We start from the raw sequence: 20,598 nt of genomic DNA on the forward strand, positions 1-20,598 counted from the left end.
GAGGGAGAGGGTATGCACAGGACAGATGGAGAGAGGGTATGAACAGGACAGATGAAGAGGGAGAGGGTATGAACAGGACAGATGAGGAGAGGGAGAGGGTATGAACAGGACAGATGAGCGAGGGAGAGGGTATGAACAGGACAGATGAGAGAGGGTATAAACAGGACAGATGAGGGAGGGTATAGAACAGGACAGATGAGAGAGGGAGAGGGTATGAACAGGACAGATGAGGAGAGGGTATGAACAGGACAGATGAGCAGAGGGAGAGGGTATGAACAGGACAGATGGAGAGGGAGAGGGTATGAACAGGACAGATAGGAGAGGGAGAGGGTATGAACAGGACAGATGGGAGAGGGTATGAACAGGACAGATGGGAGAGGGTATGAACAGGACAGATGAGAGAGGGTATGAACAGGACAGATGGAGAGGGAGAGGGTATGAACAGGACAGATGAGAGAGGGAGAGGGTATGAACAGGACAGATGGGAGAGGGTATGAACAGGACAGATGACAGAGGGAGAGGGTATGAACAGGACAGATGAGAGAGGGAGAGGGTATGAACAGGACAGATGAGAGAGGGTATAAACAGGACAGATGAGGGAGGGTATGAACAGGACAGATGGGAGAGGGTATGAACAGGACAGATGGGAGAGGGTATGAACAGGACAGATGAGAGAGGGAGAGGGTATGCACAGGACAGATGGAGAGAGGGTATAAACAGGACAGATGAGAGAGGGTATGAACAGGACAGATGGGAGAGAGGGTATGAACAGGACAGATGAGAGGGAGAGGGTATGAACAGGACAGATGACAGAGGGAGAGGGTATGAACAGGACAGATGACAGAGGGAGAGGGTATGAACAGGACAGATGAGAGAGGGAGAGGGTATGAACAGGACAGATGAGAGAGGGAGAGGGTATGAACAGGACAGATGAGAGAGGGAGAGGGTATGAACAGGACAGATGAGAGAGGGAGAGGGTATGAACAGGACAGATGAGAGAGGGAGAGGGTATGAACAGGACAGATGAGAGAGGGAGAGGGTATGAACAGGACAGATGAGAGAGGGAGAAGGTATGAACAGGACAGATGAGAGAGGGAGAGGGTATGAACAGGACAGATGAGAGAGGGAGAGGGTATGAACAGGACAGATGAGAGAGGGAGAGGGTATGAACAGGACAGACTTCCTTTAGACAACAGCCTACTGCAGACAGCCTACTGCAGACAGCCTACTGCAGACAGCCTACTGCAGACAGACTACTGCAGACAGACTACTGCATACAGACTACTGCAGACAGACTACTGCAGACAGACTACTGCAGACAGACTACTGCAGACAGACTACTGCAGACAGACTACTGCAAACAGACTACTGCAAACTCCGGCTCAAAGCACAATGGACATGGAGGAGAGCAGAGGATCAGAATAGTAACAGTAAAATCAGAAATATGTGCTTGACAATGCCTCTGAAACGTCCATTTATGTGGCAAGACTGGGGATTATTATATTAATCCTTGCATTGAGTCTGTAGGTGGGTGTGTGGCTTTTGTGAGGGTTTCAAAATATTTACTTCCATCTGATGAACTTGCCCATTAAAAATGTCAATAAAAAGTTACGGTGACAGAAATAATTGTGTCAATTGTGCAAAGTACTGACAGAAATATGTCAAGATTAGCTGTGTAAGTTTCTGGCAGCTGAGCCCCTACAACGGTGCCTTGGAAAACCCCTCCACACACTTTGCTAAAGTCTCTGTTGCCTAGGCAACAGGTGGACTGTCGGTCATCCATGACTTGGATATTTTACACTGAAACTACACCTCAACGGACAAGTGATGCTACCATACTCAATATTTAACAACATTTTCACTAAATAGATAGGCTTTCAATTTACTCTGTAAAGTTACAGAAATAAAAGTTAGCAAAATGAGAAGGAGTAAAAAGCAACCAACAGGTAGGCTGTTTAGCTATAGCTGGCTAGCTAGCTTCTCCAGGTTACTCCAGTCAAGACAGGCACTGTTACATGGGATGATAAATAACACCTTGGCTGCTACAAGTTAGCTGGTCTTGGCTGTAGCAGAGTTGCCTTGGGTACTGCAACTTTTTCCATCTCCCTCTATCTGCTCGCCCATTTCACTGGCCCTCCAAAATGTAAGTAAAAATTACATGTATTTCGAATAGCCGGATATCCGACAAAAATGTAAATTGTGAAATTATTTCAAACCCCCAACCCGAGTGTGTGTGTGCATGTGTGCGTGCATAAATGCCCAGACGGGCGGTAGTTTTGATTGTTTGATGGTAACTGTGGTGTGTGTGTGTGTGGTGTGTGTGTGTGTGTGTGTGTGTGTGTGTGTGTGTGTGTGTGTGTGTGTGTGTGTAGGAGAGAGGTGGTTTGGGCGTTAGGCTTGAAGTGCGACACGGGGCACTCGTGATTCAAATCACCTTTATTCCAGCAACAATAACATCTCATTCCAAAAACCTTTCTCCTCAAACATATTAGGTCTTATTACCATCATCATTGCCCTAACAGACCTCACACAGAGGCAAAGAGACAAGGATGGGAAGGTTGGCTGCTGCTCTCAATAGAGAAACGGAAATTAGGATTGGAGAGAGAGGAGAGAATGCTAGGGAGAGCAGAGAAGAGAATGCTAGGGAGAGGAGAGAATGCTAGGGAGGGGAAAGAATGCTAGGGAGAGGAGAGAATGCTAGCGAGAGGAGAGAATGCTAGCGAGAGGAGAGAATGCTAGCGAGAGGAGAGAATGCTAGGGAGAGGAGAGAAGAGAAGAGAACGCTAGGGAGAGGTGAGGAGAGAGCGCTCGGGAGAGCAGAGGAGAGAGTGCTCGGGAGAGGAGAAGAGAGAATGCTCGGGAGAGGAGAGGAGAGAGTGCTCAGGAGAGGAGAGAATGCTCGGGAGAGGGGAGAGGAGAGAATGCTAGGGAGAGGAGAGTGGAGAATGCTAGGGAGAGGAGAGGGGAGAATGCTAGGGAGAGGAGAGGGGAGAATGCTAGGGAGAGGCGAGGAGAGAATGCTAGGGAGGGGAGAGGAGAGAATGCTAGGGACGGGAGAGGAGAGAATGCTAGGGACGGGAGAGGAGAGAATGCTTGGGACGGGAGAGGAGAGAATGCTTGGGACGGGAGAAGAGAGAATGCTAGGGACGGGAGAGGAGAGAATGCTAGGGACGGGAGAGGAGAGAATGCTTGGGACGGGAGAAGAGAGAATGCTTGGGACGGGAGAAGAGAGAATGCTAGGGACGGGAGAGGAGAGAATGCTAGGGACAGGAGAGGAGAGAATGCTAGGGACGGGAGAGGAGAGAATGCTAGGGACAGGAGAGGAGAGAATGCTAGGGACAGGAGAGGAGAGAATGCTAGGGACGGGAGAGGAGAGAATGCTAGGGACGGGAGAGGAGAGAATGCTAGGGACGGGAGAGGAGAGAATGCTAGGGATGGGAGAAGAGAGAATGCTAGGGACAGGAGAGGAGAGAATGCTAGGGACAGGAGAGGAGAGAATGCTAGGGACAGGAGAGGAGAGAATGCTAGGGACAGGAGAGGAGAGAATGCTAGGGACAGGAGAGGAGAGAATGCTAGGGACAGGAGAGGAGAGAATGCTAGGGACAGGAGAGAAGAATGGTAGGGAGAGGAGGAGAGACCAGAGGGAAAAAGGGAGAGAGGAACAGAAAGGGAGAGAGAAGGAGTTGCGAGGACCTTGGTCACAAGCGACTAAGGGAAGATGAACAACAAAATTATCACAGCTGACAAAACATGAGCGCCCCGTGTCGCACCTCGAGCTTAACGCTATAACAGAGGCCAGAGCTTGCTAGTCTCACATTCCCAAACACATAGGCCTACGCACACAAAACACACACGAATGCACGCACACACTCTCACAAACACGCATACTCAATATGTAGCCTATAAACACACACACACACACACACACACACACACACGCTCATCGAAGACAACAGCAACAAGGTGGAACAGAGACAAAGCAGAGCCTTGCTAACTACACCAACAAAACAAACAACATCGATGCACACGGAGCTGCATGTGAATGCAAACCAGAGCAGAGTGCACGTCTCTGCTCCACATCAAACAACCGTAATGACTGTGAATGCAATTAATGCCCCTGAAAGCGTTTCTGAAAACAACAAAATAATGAATGCGTTTCATGGCTTGAATGCTATGCTAATGGCATAATGCTATGGATCTTATGCTCCTCCGACATAGCGCTAATCTACGCTAATAACATCCTATGGATTTAAAGTCTGGTTCATGAAGAATATCTAGTCTAAGAAGATGTCCACAATGACACCACTTCTCTGTACAAGATGCTATGAACAGATTGTATCTGCTGCCATTTAATTTGGTTTTGCTGTTCATCTTTTCTTCTCCTGTTTGTCTTTATTATTATTATTATTATTATTTATAAAGACATTTAAAATAAAAAAATGATTTAAAGTCTGGTTCATGTTTGAGTTGAGTGATAAAGGCTACACTGTTCTCTAATGTAGCCATTAGCCAAGCTGTTGATGAAGCTAAGCCACTGAGTGACGAGCCAGTGACTGGAAGTCTACAGGTATAGTAGCATACGCTAGCGTGCCCGAAGTCTTCCAATCACTGCGCTTCCAGTCATCATGCTAACGCTATTTAGGCCTTCCCTGTAGCTCAGTTGGTAGAGCATGGTGTTTGCAACGCCAGGTTTGTGGGTTCGATTCCCACGGGGGGCCAGCACAGGAAAGAAAGAAAAAAAAATGTATGAAATGTATGCATTCACTACTGTAAGTCGCTCTGGATAAGAGCGTCTGCTAAAATGACTAAAATGTAAAAAAAATTTAGCATGGCCTCGTGACACTACCTTTAACTTCCTTCATACTGCACGCAGAGACATAAAAATGGTATCCACAAGTTCATCTGACTCTGGGCAAGTAGAAAAACGCCTCATATAGATTTAGCATTGCACTAATGTATCCTAGTTGTGCCACTGACATACAGTAGCCACTGAAGTAGCCAAGCAAACAAAGCCAAGCATGTAGCCTAGTGACTGAAGTCCCGATGGATGACACATGACAGTGTTCCATTATTGGAGCGTGGGAGCCGGGTCGGACTCTACTGACCCCTACCAAACAGGCGTCATGGTACGGCCCCAGATTGGGCCAGCAGTAAAGAAATTAGATTGTCACCATTGGGGACTTGTACTGTGACCTTCACAGAGGTGACTGGCTGACTGACGAACACTTTGAAACCCCCCATGGCTAGCTGCCACCCCACTCTGAAGAAGGAGAGATGAGATGTGAGGCTGCACTTCAAGAGAGGGACGTTTTAACACACAGCAAATCAATATTCATGGCCGTGTACCAAGAAAGATCATTGGGAAATGGGTAGCGAATAAAACCGCTGAGAAACTGCAAATCGCTCTTCACACCAGATAATAAACTGAGCCCGGAGTTCATGGATGGTGAGTGTGTGTGTTTGACACACACACACCGATAACCGAGTGTTGGCCACCATTTTCAGCTCCCCCACACAAAGACAACCACTATATTAGCCATTGTTCCTCTATACACTCGAGTGACTTGGGTCTGGTCCCAAAACTAAATCAGCCCGCTGGGCTGCAGTTAGTGCCTGTTCTCTCAGGAGAAAAAGGCATTATGGACGTGTGCCACTGTCGTTCATTACCAGCAGCGAAGCCAACCTCCCAACCTGCATTTCCTTTGTGCTGGGAGAGGAAGTGTGTGTGTCTTAATGAGCAGGATACACAGGGCTTTGTTGGGTCTATTACAGTAGTCCTGAAGAATCAGTCTAATTAACCAACACAGCCCACTGAAGAGGTTACAGGAGAACACCTGTGGTGGGATGGCTGAGGAGTCCATTAAAGGGGTTCCAGGAGAACACCTGTGGTGGGATGGCTGAGGAGTCCATTAAAGGGGTTCCAGGAGAACACCTGTGGTGGGATGGCTGAGGAGTCCATTAAAGGGGTTCCAGGAGAACACCTGTGGTGGGATGGCTGAGGAGTCCATTAAAGGGATTCCAGGAGAACACCTGTGGTGGGATGGCTGAGGAGTCCATTAAAGGGATTCCAGGAGAACACCTGTGGTGGGATGGCTGAGGAGTCCATTAAAGGGGTTCCAGGAGTACACCTGTGGTGGGATGGCTGAGGAGTCCATTAAAGGGGTTCCAGGAGAACACCTGTGGTGGGATGGCTGAGGAGTCCATTAAAGGGGTTCCAGGAGTACACCTGTGGTGGGATGGCTGAGGAGTCCATTAAAGGGGTTCCAGGAGAACACCTGTGGTGGGATGGCTGAGGAGTCCATTAAAGGGGTTCCAGGAGAACACCTGTGGTGGGATGGCTGAGGAGTCCATTAAAGGGGTTCCAGGAGAACACCTGTGGTGGGATGGCTGAGGAGTCCATTAAAGGGATTCCAGGAGAACACCTGTGGTGGGATGGCTGAGGAGTCCATTAAAGGGGTTCCAGGAGAACACCTGTGGTGGGATGGCTGAGGAGTCCATTAAAGGGGTTCCAGGAGAACACCTGTGGTGGGATGGCTGAGGAGTCCATTAAAGGATAATAAAGAAATAAACAGGACTCTGTGTCCTTTGACTTCCTTTCTGTCCATCAAAGTCGTCCAGAGAATTATCTCGGTAATCAATGAGCTCTTTGATTGTTTCGCTCTTCTGCTTATCCCTCACGACTTGTGGGAACTTGACTAGTGAAATCCATTCTTTTAGGAATGGAGTCCCCCTAGACACATGTTTTTGTTGAAAATGTATTGATTGATATCTCAGCTGGTGGCTTTGAGTGAAAGCCCCAAAAATTGCCTTGGGCACGAAAAGATTTTACTTCCTGACTTGACCTTCCAACAACCTTAGAACATTCAGAGAAAAGCTTTGTCCAGCTCTTTCCCCTCTGGACTGGACCACTGCGGACCTTCAAGGTGTCCCAACTGGACCGTACTACTTTTCATAATCCCTCTGAAGGCTTTGACAAAGAAACATCGCTATAGGCAGCCTGTTGCATTTCATTCCTCTTGTTGTCCTTGCTCTGTCCCAAAGCAGTTTGACAGTTTTTTGGACTGAAGAGACATAGAAAGAGGAAAAACGTCAATAGCAAGTCTAAGCAAGCATGGCTCTGGCAATGGGTCTACATGGATTCCATGCTCTTACACAAATGAACAATATGACTATTCTGTATCGCAACGCCTTGACCGTTGAGAGCAAAACACACACACATACCTGTACTCGCATACACACAATTCAGATAAGCAATGTTTAAAGGAGAACATGCTGTGCATCTACAGGAGAACGGGAAACTATAAAGCATACCGTCAGATTAGAATAATTAGCTTTAAAATCTCCCTTCTCTCAAACACAAAAGGCGGGGCGATGATGGAATTTCGACACAATCAATATACTAGCTTCACCGCGCCCCCAGTAATATGTAAATATGACACGTCGGGGTGGATGGGTGGGGTAGGATTACAGTGAAATAGTGACATGTTGATTAAAACGTTAGGAAAGAAACACAGCAATGTCTCTGCGCATCATATTTAATTAAAACAGATCATTGTCGTCTGGCTGTTGTTTCCCTGGCAGTTCAATTTGCCTTGTTTTCACTTGGCTGACAAGCCGTGAGGAAGGCTTGCATATTTAACTCCCTCACATACTACTTTATATATTTCTATACTTTGAACATACGCTTCTCCTTTGTCTCGGCTAATCTCTGGCTGTGCTATGATTTATTCAGTGTGGTTCGGCCCCAGCCACAGGCCCTCACCGTGTCAATAGAAAAGGAGGAGAGTATTCATTACTACAGCTGCAACGTGTCATAGAAGCTTATCTTTCAGCTGGGCCAAGCTAGCCTGTGTTTTATATAGCGTCGTCAAGTAGCCTAATAAAGTGTTAGATGTTTCTAGACGTGTTCTGTAAGAACAGACAGACGACATCCATCCTTGATTTGCTAATCGCACCTTAGCTCCAAAGGTCCTCACCACTGCTCATTAAAAGCATTAATCTGCACTCCGGGCACATAGCAGCGACGGCTGGCGGATCAACTCTGTAGCCTAGCCATCATGGAGACGCCATGGCACCATAGTGGAATACACAAGCGCTAGGCTAATTAGAAAACTCAGACGTGTTGGACTATGTTGTCGCGAGGTCAAAGGTCAGGCCGTGCTGAGAGGGGGACCGTAACAAGCCATGCCAAATATAGGTCAAACATGGTCCCTATGGGTGATTGTGGTGCGGGATTCAGCAGGGTCTTATGAGATAGGGTCTTTGGTCTCAGACCATATGGTCTTAGATCATCTGATGGCAGGTGGAGTTTTTTTGTCCATGTCTATTGAAAGATTTCTTGGTTTTTCCCTAAATATTTCCTAAGCACATAATGCTGTTGCTTGCAACTGCTGTTCAGGCTCAAGGGAAAATCTCACAAAACTTGTCAAAGTGGAGTTTAGATAAGTATGATTCTTGGCACGCTTGATGATTTGGTGGAAGAGACAACCGTATCCAATGTGACTGGATCTAGTGGGATTATAGAGTATGTATGATACATAGAAAGATTCTGAGTGCCTCTAATTTCATAAGAGAACTGCAGAAGACCTTGAGACACGGTGTGATGGATAAAAAAATGACTGTGAAGTGGTGCAAGCTTGGAATATAGAAGCCTGATAACGTGGGCTCATTGGCGTGAAAAATCAATACATTTATTCACACACTGCATCTCGGTGGAAAAGTGTGACAGCACAGGCAACACTGTTCCACTCCCTAACTGACACCAATACTGAGAATTACCAGCCGCTCTTTAAAGTCCCAATCAATATCTCATCCACACTTAAAGCACGCTGGGGAAGCACAGCCGGCATTTCCAAACAGGGATCAAGACCACTGCTACATGGCTCTTGGCTTTCAAAAAGCCTGTGTTAACCTACTCCATACTGTGCCTTCCTGGAGCCAGTCGCTCGGTGGAATATGGGAAGTCTCAGCTCAGGCCGTGTAGCTGTGTGCCCTCTCTTGTCTCTGTCAGATCCGGTGTCCATCTCAGAGCATGCCAAGTGGAAAGGTCAACACAATTCCACACTTCTCAAAGTGGAGGAAGAAAATGAATCATCTAGAGGCTTCCATTTATAGGCTAGCCTATCAAATGAGTGTGTAGCTACAAGGTGGAGAGAAGAGAGGGGGAATAACAAGATACGATGGAGAAACTGCCAACAAGATGGCTTCCGCTCGGCTAATATACACCTTACCAAGAGCCAACAACTTACCACCATCTCTCCAAACACACCTCATCCGCTGTGATCGATACTACAGCGCCTTCAGAAAATATTCATAACCCTTGACTTATTCCACATTGTGTTGTGTTAGAGCCTGAATTCAAAATGAATAAAATATTTTTTAATCTTCTCATCTACACACAGTACTCCATAATGACAAAGTGAAACATGTTTTTAGAATCGTTTGCTAATTTATTTTAAATGAAATACAGAAACATCTCATTTACATAATTATTCACACCCCTGAGTCAACACATGTTAGAATCACCTTTGGCAGCAATTACAGCTGTGAGTCTTGCTTGGTAAGTCTAAGAGCTTTGCACACCAGGATTGCACAATATTTGTTGTTGTTGATCATTGCTAGACTGCCTTTTTCAAGTCTTGTCCTAGATTTTCAAGCCGATTTAAGTCGGACAATAACCTGGCCTTGTGTTTTAGGTTATCGTCCTGCTGAAAGGTGAATTTGTTTCCCATCGTCTGTTGGAAAACAGACAACCAGATTTTCCTCTAGGATATTGCCTGTGCTTAGCTCCATTCTGTTTCTTTTTGTCCTAAAAAAATCTCCCTAGTCCTTGCCGATGACAAGCATACTCATAACATGATGCAGCCACCACCATACTTAAAATATGAAGAGTGGTACTCAGTGATGTGTTGGATTTGCCCCAAACATAACACTTCGTATTCAGAAATGAAGGTCATTTCTTTGCCACATTTTTTTAAGTTTTACTTTAGCGCTTTATTGCAAACAGGATGCATGTTTTACAATATTTGTATTCTGTACAGGCTTCCTTCTTTTCACTCTGTCAATTAGGTTAGTATTGTGGAGTAACTACAATGTTGTTGATCCTTCCTCAGTTTTTTCCTATCACATTCATTAAACTCAAACTGTTTTAAAGTCACCATGGGCCTCATGGTGAAATCCCTGAGCGGTTTCCTTCCTCTCCGGGAAATGAGTTAGGAAGGATGCCTGTATCTTTGTAGTGACTGGGTGTATTGAAATTAATAACTTCACCATGCTCAAACGGATATTCAATGTCTGCTTTTTTTTTTTTTACCAATCTACCAATAGGTGCTCTTCTGTTGCGAGGCATTGGAAAACCTCCCTGGTATTTGTCGTTGAATCTGTGTTTGAAATTCACTGCTCAACTGAGGTACCATACGGATAATTGTATGTGTGGGTTACAGAGATGAGGTAGTTATTCAAAAATCCTGTTAAACTATTACTGCACACAGAGTAAGTGAGTCCATGCAACTTATTATGTGACTTGTTTACTCCTGGACTTATTTAGGCTTGCCATAACAAAGAGGTTGAAAACTTCACTTTAATATTCACTCAAGACATTTCAGCTTTTCATTTTGAATTCATTTGTATATACTTAGACATTATGGGGTATTGTGTGTAGGCCAGTGACACAAAGCCTACATTTTATCCATTTTAAATTCAGTCTGTAGCACAAATAAAAGTGTGGAAAAAGTCAAGGGGTGTCAATACTTCCTGAAGGCACTGTAGCTAGATAAAAATGTTTGAGGGCAGATGCCTAACTTCAGCAAACTAGTGCTGAGCGATTAACAAACATTTAGCTGGTGGTTGTTATTAAACAACTAATTGACCGACGTCGGTTCAATTACTTGAATTCCAATAACTATGTGGAACACTGGGCTGAAGATAGTTGTAGTTTTCATTTAGCAAATATTCAACCTAGTTCAGCGCAGAAACGTGGTAATTAACTACAATGAACATAGTCCATTGCACCTGTTTTTTCTGTCTCGGACCAAGACTGATGATAATGGAATTTATATGTTTAAAGTAATGACTAAAGAATTCCACCCTGAAACCATATAATTGTATGAAATTTATTAGAATCATAAAACTATAATCTGTGTGTAGTTTTAGTCAGAATTAGAACAATGACCTTTTGCTCCTTTTTAGTATGTAAGCAGGGTGCAAGTGTGAAACAAATGATAAGAGGAGCTATCAACAGACAAGTTGTACTACTGTGTTCCTTACAGGACATCCTGTCCCCAGCCGTGGAGTGGAGAAACTGTTAGGCTTGCAGAAGATTAAGAAACATGTTGTAGATTAAAGAAACAATGCATCTGTGTAGTGGAAAAACACAGACTGTCTGAGCAAGGCGTAGCTTAAGATTTGAACTTGTTTGTGTGTGTCTTACAAAGACTTTGCATTTTTGATTTCAGAACGTTCTCTGAATAAACTGTACGGACCTTTTGCATAAGCTGAGTCTTCGCCTAATTATTATAAAACCCAGGGTCTTATAAACCTCGGGGATTGGTCAAAGCTTTATTGATTGTTAGTTATTATCATTGGAATTGAAAATTCTCGTCACAACTGATCAGAGAGGAAGAGGCAAAGCAAGAGATTTCACTAGCGCCAAGATCTGTCCAAAATAATCCCAATGTGTTTCTATTGGCTTATTTTGGACCTAAGCTTGCCACCTGCCATCCTGCCTTTGGGACAACGACTCCCATTTGTTAAGGTGGCGACGTGAGCATCTCATCTTTATATACAGATCTCTGGACAGATTCACTTTTACGCCTAATCCATTAGGTTAGATACACACAGACCGCATGAGAGAGGAATGAACACAACGACGAGAGGGACAGAGACAGTTTGTGAAAGTATGCCTTATCTACTCCGTAGAACTAATACAATGATTTAGTCAGACATGCTAGGCAGCCTAGCTAAATAGGATGACTAAAGACAGTACAGTATGGGGAGAACATACAGCGTTTTCGGAAAGTATTCAGACGCCTTGACTTGTTCCACATTTTGTTACGTTATAGCCTTATACTAAAATAGATTAAATTGGTGGTTCCAAACTTATACTTAAGAATGATGGAGGCCACTGTTCTTGGGGTCATCCAAGGCTGCAGAAATAGCTTGGTACCCTTCTCCAGATCTGTGCATCGAGACAATCCTGTCTTGGGGGTCTACAGACAATTCCTTCGACCTCATGGCTTGGTTTTGCTCTAACATGCACTATCAACTGTTGGACCTTATATAGACAGTTGTGTGCCTTTTCAAATCATGTCCAATCAAGTTGTAGAAACATCTCAAGGATGATCAATAGAAACAGGATGCACCTGAGCTCAATTTCTAGTCTCATAGCAAAAAGTCTGAATACTTACGTAAATCGTGTATTTATGTTTCTTTTGTAAACATTTCTAAAAACCTGTTTTCGCTTTGTCATTGTGGGGTATTATGTGTAGCTTGATGAGGATTTTTTTTTTTGAGATGATGATTAAATAATAAGTCATCAAATAAAAATTAAGTAATATACACAACTAAAATATTTATTTATTTTACAGTAATTTTCTAGTTTTCAATGTGACAGACAATAGAATATTTTCAATGTTTTGGATATTGAATGTTCACTGTTTTGGGCTTTGGAATTTCCATTAAAAAGCTCTAAAATCAAAGTAATGTCATTATTTTATAATCCATTTAATGTTAAAAAAAGATATATAATCATAATCAAACCAACCTCAAAAAGCACTAATCACTCAGCACTACAGCACAGACGTGAACAAGAGACAACTGCAACAACTGTCAACAAGATGGCCGCCACTAATTTACACCTAGACAAGACCCAACACCATCTCAACACACACCTGAGCCACTAGCCAATATAAAGATGCTAGTGCTCAACTGCTAGTCTTCAGAACACACCTGAACTAACAAGATACAACATAGACATCTGCCAACAAGATCTAATCTACACCTAGACAAGAGCCAACAACATCTCACCACACACACCTGAGCATAGATACTAGCTAGTAGAGATGTTTCATGATAGTGGGTACATTTCACACCTGCAGACTGCAAGGACACACAAGTACACATACACAAGTCGACACACACGCGCACACCAGACCGCTGCAGGGTGGAATATGGGAACTATAGCACCCCACTGTCAGAGTAGAGGCAGGGCAAAGAGTAGCCTGCCATACAGCCTCCATCAGGAATCTACACTGCTGCCAGACTATCAGGCACTAACATGTGCCGCTGCCAGACTATCAGGCATTAACATGTTCTGCTGCCAGACTATCAGGCACTAACATGTGCCGCTGCCAGACTATCAGGCACTAACATGTGCCGCTGCCAGACTATCAGGCATTAACATGTTCTGCTGCCAGACTATCAGGCACTAACATGTTCTGCTGCCAGACTATCAGGCACTAACATGTTCTGCTGCCAGACTATCAGGCACTAACATGTTCTGCTGCCAGACTATCAGGCACTAACATGTGCCGCTGCCAGACTATCAGGCACTAACATGTTCCGCTGCCAGACTATCAGGCACTAACATGTGCCGCTGCCAGACTATCAGGCACTAACATGTGCCGCTGCCAGACTATCAGGCACTAACATGTGCCGCTGCCAGACTATCAGGCACTAACATGTGCCGCTGCCAGACTATCAGGCACTAACATGTGCCGCTGCCAGACTATCAGGCACTAACATGTGCCGCTGCCAGACTATCAGGCACTAACATGTGCCGCTGCCAGACTATCAGGCACTAACATGTGCCGCTGCCAGACTATCAGGCACTAACATGTGCCGCTGCCAGACTATCAGGCACTAACATGTGCCGCTGCCAGACTATCAGGCACTAACATGTGCCGCTGCCAGACTATCAGGCATTAACATGTGCCGCTGCCAGACTATCAGGCATTAACATGTGCCGCTGCCAGACTATCAGGCATTAACATGTGCTGCTGTCATACTGAGTTTGTCTCTTGAAGAGAGCAGGAAGGAGGGGGCAGAGGGGAAGAGAGAGGGATAGAGGAAGGGAGGGGGAAAGAGAAAGAGAGAATGGTGATTGAGGGAGAGAAAGAGAGGGATGGAAAGAAATTGGGATAAGAAGGATTGAGAGAGGGAGTGGGAGAGAAGGAGAGACTCACAAAGATACAATCGTCCAGAAAATAATAACACGAGTGACTGAATAAGAAAACCTCATTTCACATAATGAGTATTCTAATCAAGAGATGACATTATCGCACATCGCTGCGGCGGGGGAGTGAGGAGCCCCTGGCAACCTGGGGTTGGCAGAGCGGAGGCAGCGGTAGCAGCTCTAGTGCCCGCGCCGCTGGAGAGCGAACGGCTTAATGCCTTCCATTAACACAAAGGCACAGCATAGCCGCGCAATACCTACACTCCCTCCTCTCTCTTCTCCAACTCTCTTTAACTCTCTATCCATCTTCCCTGACACAATCTCTTTCATTTGCCTTTATTTTAGGATTTTATTTAGGACAACCAACTGTATACTAATAGTTGTACTAGTTCCCATCCTGACAGACACCTAGTTTAGTTCGCTGATGACACATCCTTGATCAGCCTGTTGCATGATGACGAGGAACCCCTGGTCTTCCCTGTGGCTCAGTTGGTAGAGCATGGTGTTTGCAACGCCAGGGTTGTGGGTTCGATTCCCACGGGGGGCCAGTACAAAAAAATAACAAATGCATGAAATCAAATGTATGAAATGCATGCACTCAGTACTGTAAGTCGCTCTGGATAAGAGCATCTGCTAAATGACTAAAACATGTAAATGTAAAATGAACCCCATGGCCCGGTCCTAAAGGACTTTGTAGAGTGCTGTGATGAATCACACTTGGTCCTCAATACCAACAAGACCAAAGAGATGTGCATAGACTTCAGGAAGAGAACACCACCTACCTCTGTAACATCTATCAGAGGTCAGAACATAGAGAAATACACATACCTGGCTGTCCTCTTGGACAACAAGCTTCACTGGAGTAAATGTACAGAAATGATCTACAAAAAGAGTCAACGTTTCTCAACAAGCTGGGATCTTTTCATGTTGACTGGACTATACTGACTCTGTTTCACAAATATTTCATTGAGAGTAATTCAACTGTTCGTATTGTTTGTTGGTTTAGCAAGGCCACTGTCAACCAGACAAATATGCTGAGATGGATTATCACCACAACAAGCAAAGTACTGAGTCAAACAGACAGGCCTGGACGAGATCTTTAAGGTCAGGGCCATCAGCAAGGCTCACAAAATATACTGCTCAAAAAAATAAAGGGAACACTTAAACAACACATCCTAGATCTGAATGTATGAAATAATCTTATTAAATACTTTTTTCTTTACATAGTTGAATGTGCTGACAACAAAATCACACAAAAATAATCAATGGAAATCCAATTTATCAACCCATGGAGGTCTGGATTTGGAGTCACACTCAAAATTAAAGTGGAAAACCACACTACAGGCTGATCCAACTTTGATGTAATGTCCTTAAAACAAGTCAAAATGAGGCTCAGTAGTGTGTGTGGCCTCCACGTGCCTGTATGACCTCCCTACAACGCCTGGGCATGCTCCTGATGAGGTGGCGGATGGTCTCCTGAGAGATCTCCTCCCAGACCTGGACTAAAGCATCCGCCAACTCCTGGACAGTCTGTGGTGCAACGTGGCGTTGGTGGATGGAGCGAGACATGATGTCCCAGATGTGCTCAATTGGATTCAGGTCTGGGGAACGGGCGGGCCAGTCCATAGCATCAATGCCTTCCTCTTGCAGGAACTGCTGACACACTCCAGCCACATGAGGTCTAGCATTGTCTTGCATTAGGAGGAACCCAGGGCCAACTGCACCAGCATATGGTCTCACAAGGGGTCTGAGGATCTCATCTCAGTATCTAATGGCAGTCAGGCTACCTCTGGCGAGCACATGGAGGGCTGTGCGGCCCCCCAAAGAAATGCCACCCCACACCATGACTGACCCACCGCCAAACCGGTCATGCTGGAGGATGTTGCAGGCAGCAGAACGTTCTCCACCGCGTCTCCAGACTCTGTCACGTCTGTCACATGTGCTCAGTGTGAACCTGCTTTCATCTGTGAAGAGCACAGGGCGCCAGTGGCGAATTTGCCAATCTTGGTGTTCTCTGGCAAATGCCAAACGTCCTGCACCGTGTTTTCGGCTGTAAGCACAACCCCCACCTGTGGACGTCGGGCCCTCATACCACCCTCATGGAGTCTTTTTCTGACCGTTTGAGCAGACACATGCACATTTGTGGCCTGCTGGAGGTCATTTTGCAGGGCTCTGGCAGTGCTCCTCCTTGCACAAAGGCGGAGGTAGCGGTCCTGCTGCTGGGTTGTTGCCCTCCTACGGCATCCTCCACGTCTCCTGATGTACTGGCCTGTCTCCTGGTAGCGCCTCCATGCTCTGGACACTACGCTGACAGACACAGCAAACCTTCTTGCCACAGCTCGCATTGATGTGCCATCCTGTATGAGCTGCACTACCTGAGCTACTTGTGTGGGTTGTAGACTCCGTCTCATGCTACCACTAGAGTGAAAGCACCGCCAGCATTCAAAAGTGACCAAAACATCAGCCAGGAAGCATAGGAGCTGAGAAGTGGTCTGTGGTCCCCACCTGCAGAACCACTCCTTTATTGGGGGTGTCTTGCTTATTGCCTATAATTTCCACCTGTTGTCTATTCCATTTGCACAACAGCATGTGAAATTTATTCTCAATCAGTGTTGCTTCCTAAGTGGACAGTTTGATTTCACAGAAGTGTGATTGACTTGGAGTTACATTGTGTTGTTTAAGTGTTCGCTTTATTTTTTTGAGCAGTGTAGTTTTGACCCAAGCCACCCCATGTACCCAGACTTTGAAGTACTCCCCTCTGGGCGCAGGTATAGGGTACCCCCCGGCAGGAATAACAGAACTAGACATTCATTTTTGCCAGGTGAGATATCCCTCCTAAACAGCTCCGGGCTAAATGATCCTATCCACCCAGTAAGGCCAGCAGGCTAGTCTCCTTTTGTTGGTATGTACTGTAACTGTTATGAATGTTGTATTGTCAATTTGTTGTCTACTGTATTTAAACACCACTTTAAATGTGTACATGATACTGCAACAACATGTCCCCATGGGGACAATAAAGTCAGTAAAGTGGAGTTGCCGTGGAGAGGGTAGGTGATTGAGCCAATTGGAAGCTAGGGGATGATTAGGTAGCCAATGGCCATAGTTGTACAGTATGAAGGGTCAGATTTGGATTTTAGCCTATTTTACAAAACTCCATCCAACCATCTATCCATCTGACTGGCTTTGAGAGTATACAACACCAACCTTACAGTTCCCAGCCCTCTGTCTGTCTATGTCCATCTCTTCATATTCTCCTCCAAACAGAGCTGAAACACCGGTGACTAAACTGGCAGGCAATCAGTTGGCCCAGCCAAATCACGACTCTGTTTATCCAGTACTAACCCAATCACAGCTTAGTGTAAGGACCAATTTTGAGCCAATCAAGGGGCCTGGGTCTTAGATAATCAATGTTCAATAAGACAGAGCATTTGTCCTCAGTTCCACTAAAGTAAGCATTGGACAAAATGTGATTCAAGTCTAGCTGCTTCTTCAAGCCCTAAGGCCTGCCTGCCCGACCGTCCGCAGTTAGCTCAGGGCCGCCTTAGCAACAGTTGGCATGGCGGAGTCACTGCTTTTGAGTGGTTTTGAGGGGTGAAAAATGCGAGAGAATGAGAGAGAGTGAGAGAGAGAAAACGCAAGAGAAAAGAAAATATGATGAAAAAATGTGCTCAAGGTCACCGTCTGACTCCTGGTCTGATGGAGTGATGATAAGCCCATATACTCAATCCCAGTCTGCACCTCTCCCCCCCTTTGGTCTCCTCCCTCTCTGTCACCCCCTCCACCAGTCTGTGCCCATCTCTCTCTAGCTCCCTCCCTCCCCCCCTCTCGCTCCCTCCCCCCCTCGCTCCCCCGCTCGCTCACGCCCCCCCACACTCCCGCTCACTCTACCTCGCTCCCTCCCCCCCTCTCGCTCCCCCACTCGCTCACGCCCCCCCCACCCTCCCGCTCGCTCTCCCTCGCTCCCCCCCTCTCGCTCCCCCCCCTCTCGCGTGATTCAAGTCTAGCTCTCTCTCCCCCTCTCAAAAGCAAAGGGAGAGAACGCTAGCCCTCAGAGACTTGGAACTAGACGAAAAACAAGGAAGAGAAAAGATGTGAGGGATAAAATAAGAGATAAGAAAAGAACAGAGTGTAAAATAGAAAAGAGGAAAGGAACAAACTCTGCTGTCAACTCTTCACTGTGTCCCTCAGGAGGTCTACCTCACATGATGCTAACTAACACTGTGTCCCTCAGGAGGTCTACCTCACATGATGCTAACTAACACTGTGTCCCTCAGGAGGTCTACCTCACATGATGCTAACTAACACTGTGTCCCTCAGGAGGTCTACCTCACATGATGCTAACTAACACTGTGTCCCTCAGGAGGTCTACCTCACATGATGCTAACTAACACTGTGTCCCTCAGGAGGTCTACCTCACATGATGCTAACTAACACTGTGTCCCTCAGGAGGTCTACCTCACATGATGCTAACTAACACTGTGTCCCTCAGGAGGTCTACCTCACATGATGCTAACTAACACTGTGTCCCTCAGGAGGTCTACCTCACATGATGCTAACTAACACTGTGTCCCTCAGGAGGTCTACCTCACATGATGCTAACTAGGAGACTCACTGTTCTGACAACTACAATGACACAAACCCATGTAGCCTCACCTTTAGTGACCACAATCTTTCTCATCTTTACTAATGCTGGTTGACTATTTACTGTACACGTTCATTGTAGAAATCAATCTGGTTCTTCATATGCGGCCCGGGGGGTGTGTGACTGTGAAAGCATGCCGTATCCATGGCAAGAGGGATGTAGGCTAATTCCTTGAGAGAATGCTGTTAACTCTGTGTGTGTTGTGCATCCAGCTATGAATCCTGGCAGTGTTTCACCCAACACTCGTTTGTGCAGCCAGTCAATGTTGTCTTTCTTTTCAAAGAAGAGATTATTCTTGTGGAACGAGTGCTAGGGATGGGGGTGTGACCGGGCGCTAGGGATGGGGGTGTGACCGGGCGCTAGGGATGGGGGTGTGACCGGGCGCTAGGGATGGGGGTGTGACCGGGCGCTAGGGATGGGGGTGTGGCCGGGGCGCTAGGGATGGGGGTGTGGCCGGGCGCTAGGGATGGGGGTGTGGCCGGGCGCTAGGGATGGGGGTGTGACCGGGCGCTAGGGATGGGGGTGTGGCCGGGCGCTAGGGATGGGGGTGTGGCCGGGCGCTAGGGATGGGGGTGTGGCCGGGCGCTAGGGATGGGGGTGTGGCCGGGCGCTAGGGATGGGGGTGTGACCGGGCGCTAGGGATGGGGGTGTGGCCGGGCGCTAGGGATGGGGGTGTGGCCGGGCGCTAGGGATGGGGGTGTGGCCGGGCGCTAGGGATGGGGGTGTGGCCGGGCGCTAGGGATGGGGGTGTGGCCAGGCACTAGGGATGGGGGTGTGGCCAGGCACTAGGGATGGGGGTGTGGCCAGGCACTAGGGATGGGGGTGTGGCCAAGCACTAGGGATGGGGGTGTGGCCAGGCACTAGGGATGGGGGTGTGGCCAGGCACTAGGGATGGGGGTGTGGCCAGGCACTAGGGATGGGGGTGTGGCCAGGCACTAGGGATGGGGGTGTGGCCAGGCACTAGGGATGGGGGTGTGGCCAGGCACTAGGGATGGGGGTGTGGCCAGGCATTAGGGATGTAAAAAAAATGTAAAAGAAGATCAACATTATAAAATAAAAACAATTATGCTAACTTGGAAAGGCAAGACTCACTGACATTCTGTGTGTGTGTGTGTGTGTGTGTGTGTGTGTGTGTGTGGTGCGCGCGCATCTGCTTCCACAGTCCTACACACAGCCCTGGGCTGCATATAAAGAAACCAGATTGATTTTTACAATGAACGTGTACAGTAAATAGTCAATCCACATTAGTAAAGATTGTGGTCACTAAAGGTAAGGCTATATGGGTTTGTGTCATTGGAAGCCTAATCCATACAGACCAAGCTGCATGGCAGCAGACTGGTCTGGAGTGAGCAGTCAGAGACCATATCTAGAAAACCAGTCCTCGAACCATAATGTGGATCCTCACTCCTCCATCTGTAGTTTGGCTGTAGGCTCTTTAATGCTCAGAGCTCAAGCTGGAGCCCAGCCATCACTCACATGTGTGACGGGATAATACCCTGGAGCTACACCTCACAATGACTCTCTCCACAGGGGATAGCTAGATACACGTTACTGGAACGCTTCCCCAGGGAACTGGTTGTTCCCGAGCCAACGTCCCCTCTGGCTCCTCCGTTTCATCATCAGACCTGTGTTCCCTTCTCATCCTTCCGCTCATTTCAACACTTCACTACACTCTGAAATGTGTCCACCTACACACAGGCTTACGTCTTAGAACGCGACGGAAGAAATCAAGCGCTATGGATTTCATCATCGTGTCAGATTAGGAATCGAAAAAAATAAAATAATA

The 20,598-nt window shown here is 46.6% G+C and overlaps 1 protein-coding gene across 1 annotated transcript in view; it reads right to left on the reverse strand.

The window, feature by feature from the left end:
* Positions 1-20,598, reverse strand: part of LOC106609610 (exocyst complex component 4) — a 343,805-nt gene that overhangs the window by 250,855 nt on the left and 72,352 nt on the right. The gene's annotated exons all lie outside the window — the stretch shown is intronic.

The sequence above is a fragment of the Salmo salar genome, chromosome 17 (assembly GCF_965601325.2).
Source record: "Salmo salar chromosome 17, fSalSal1, whole genome shotgun sequence".
NCBI classification, from domain to species: Eukaryota; Metazoa; Chordata; class Actinopteri; order Salmoniformes; family Salmonidae; genus Salmo; species Salmo salar.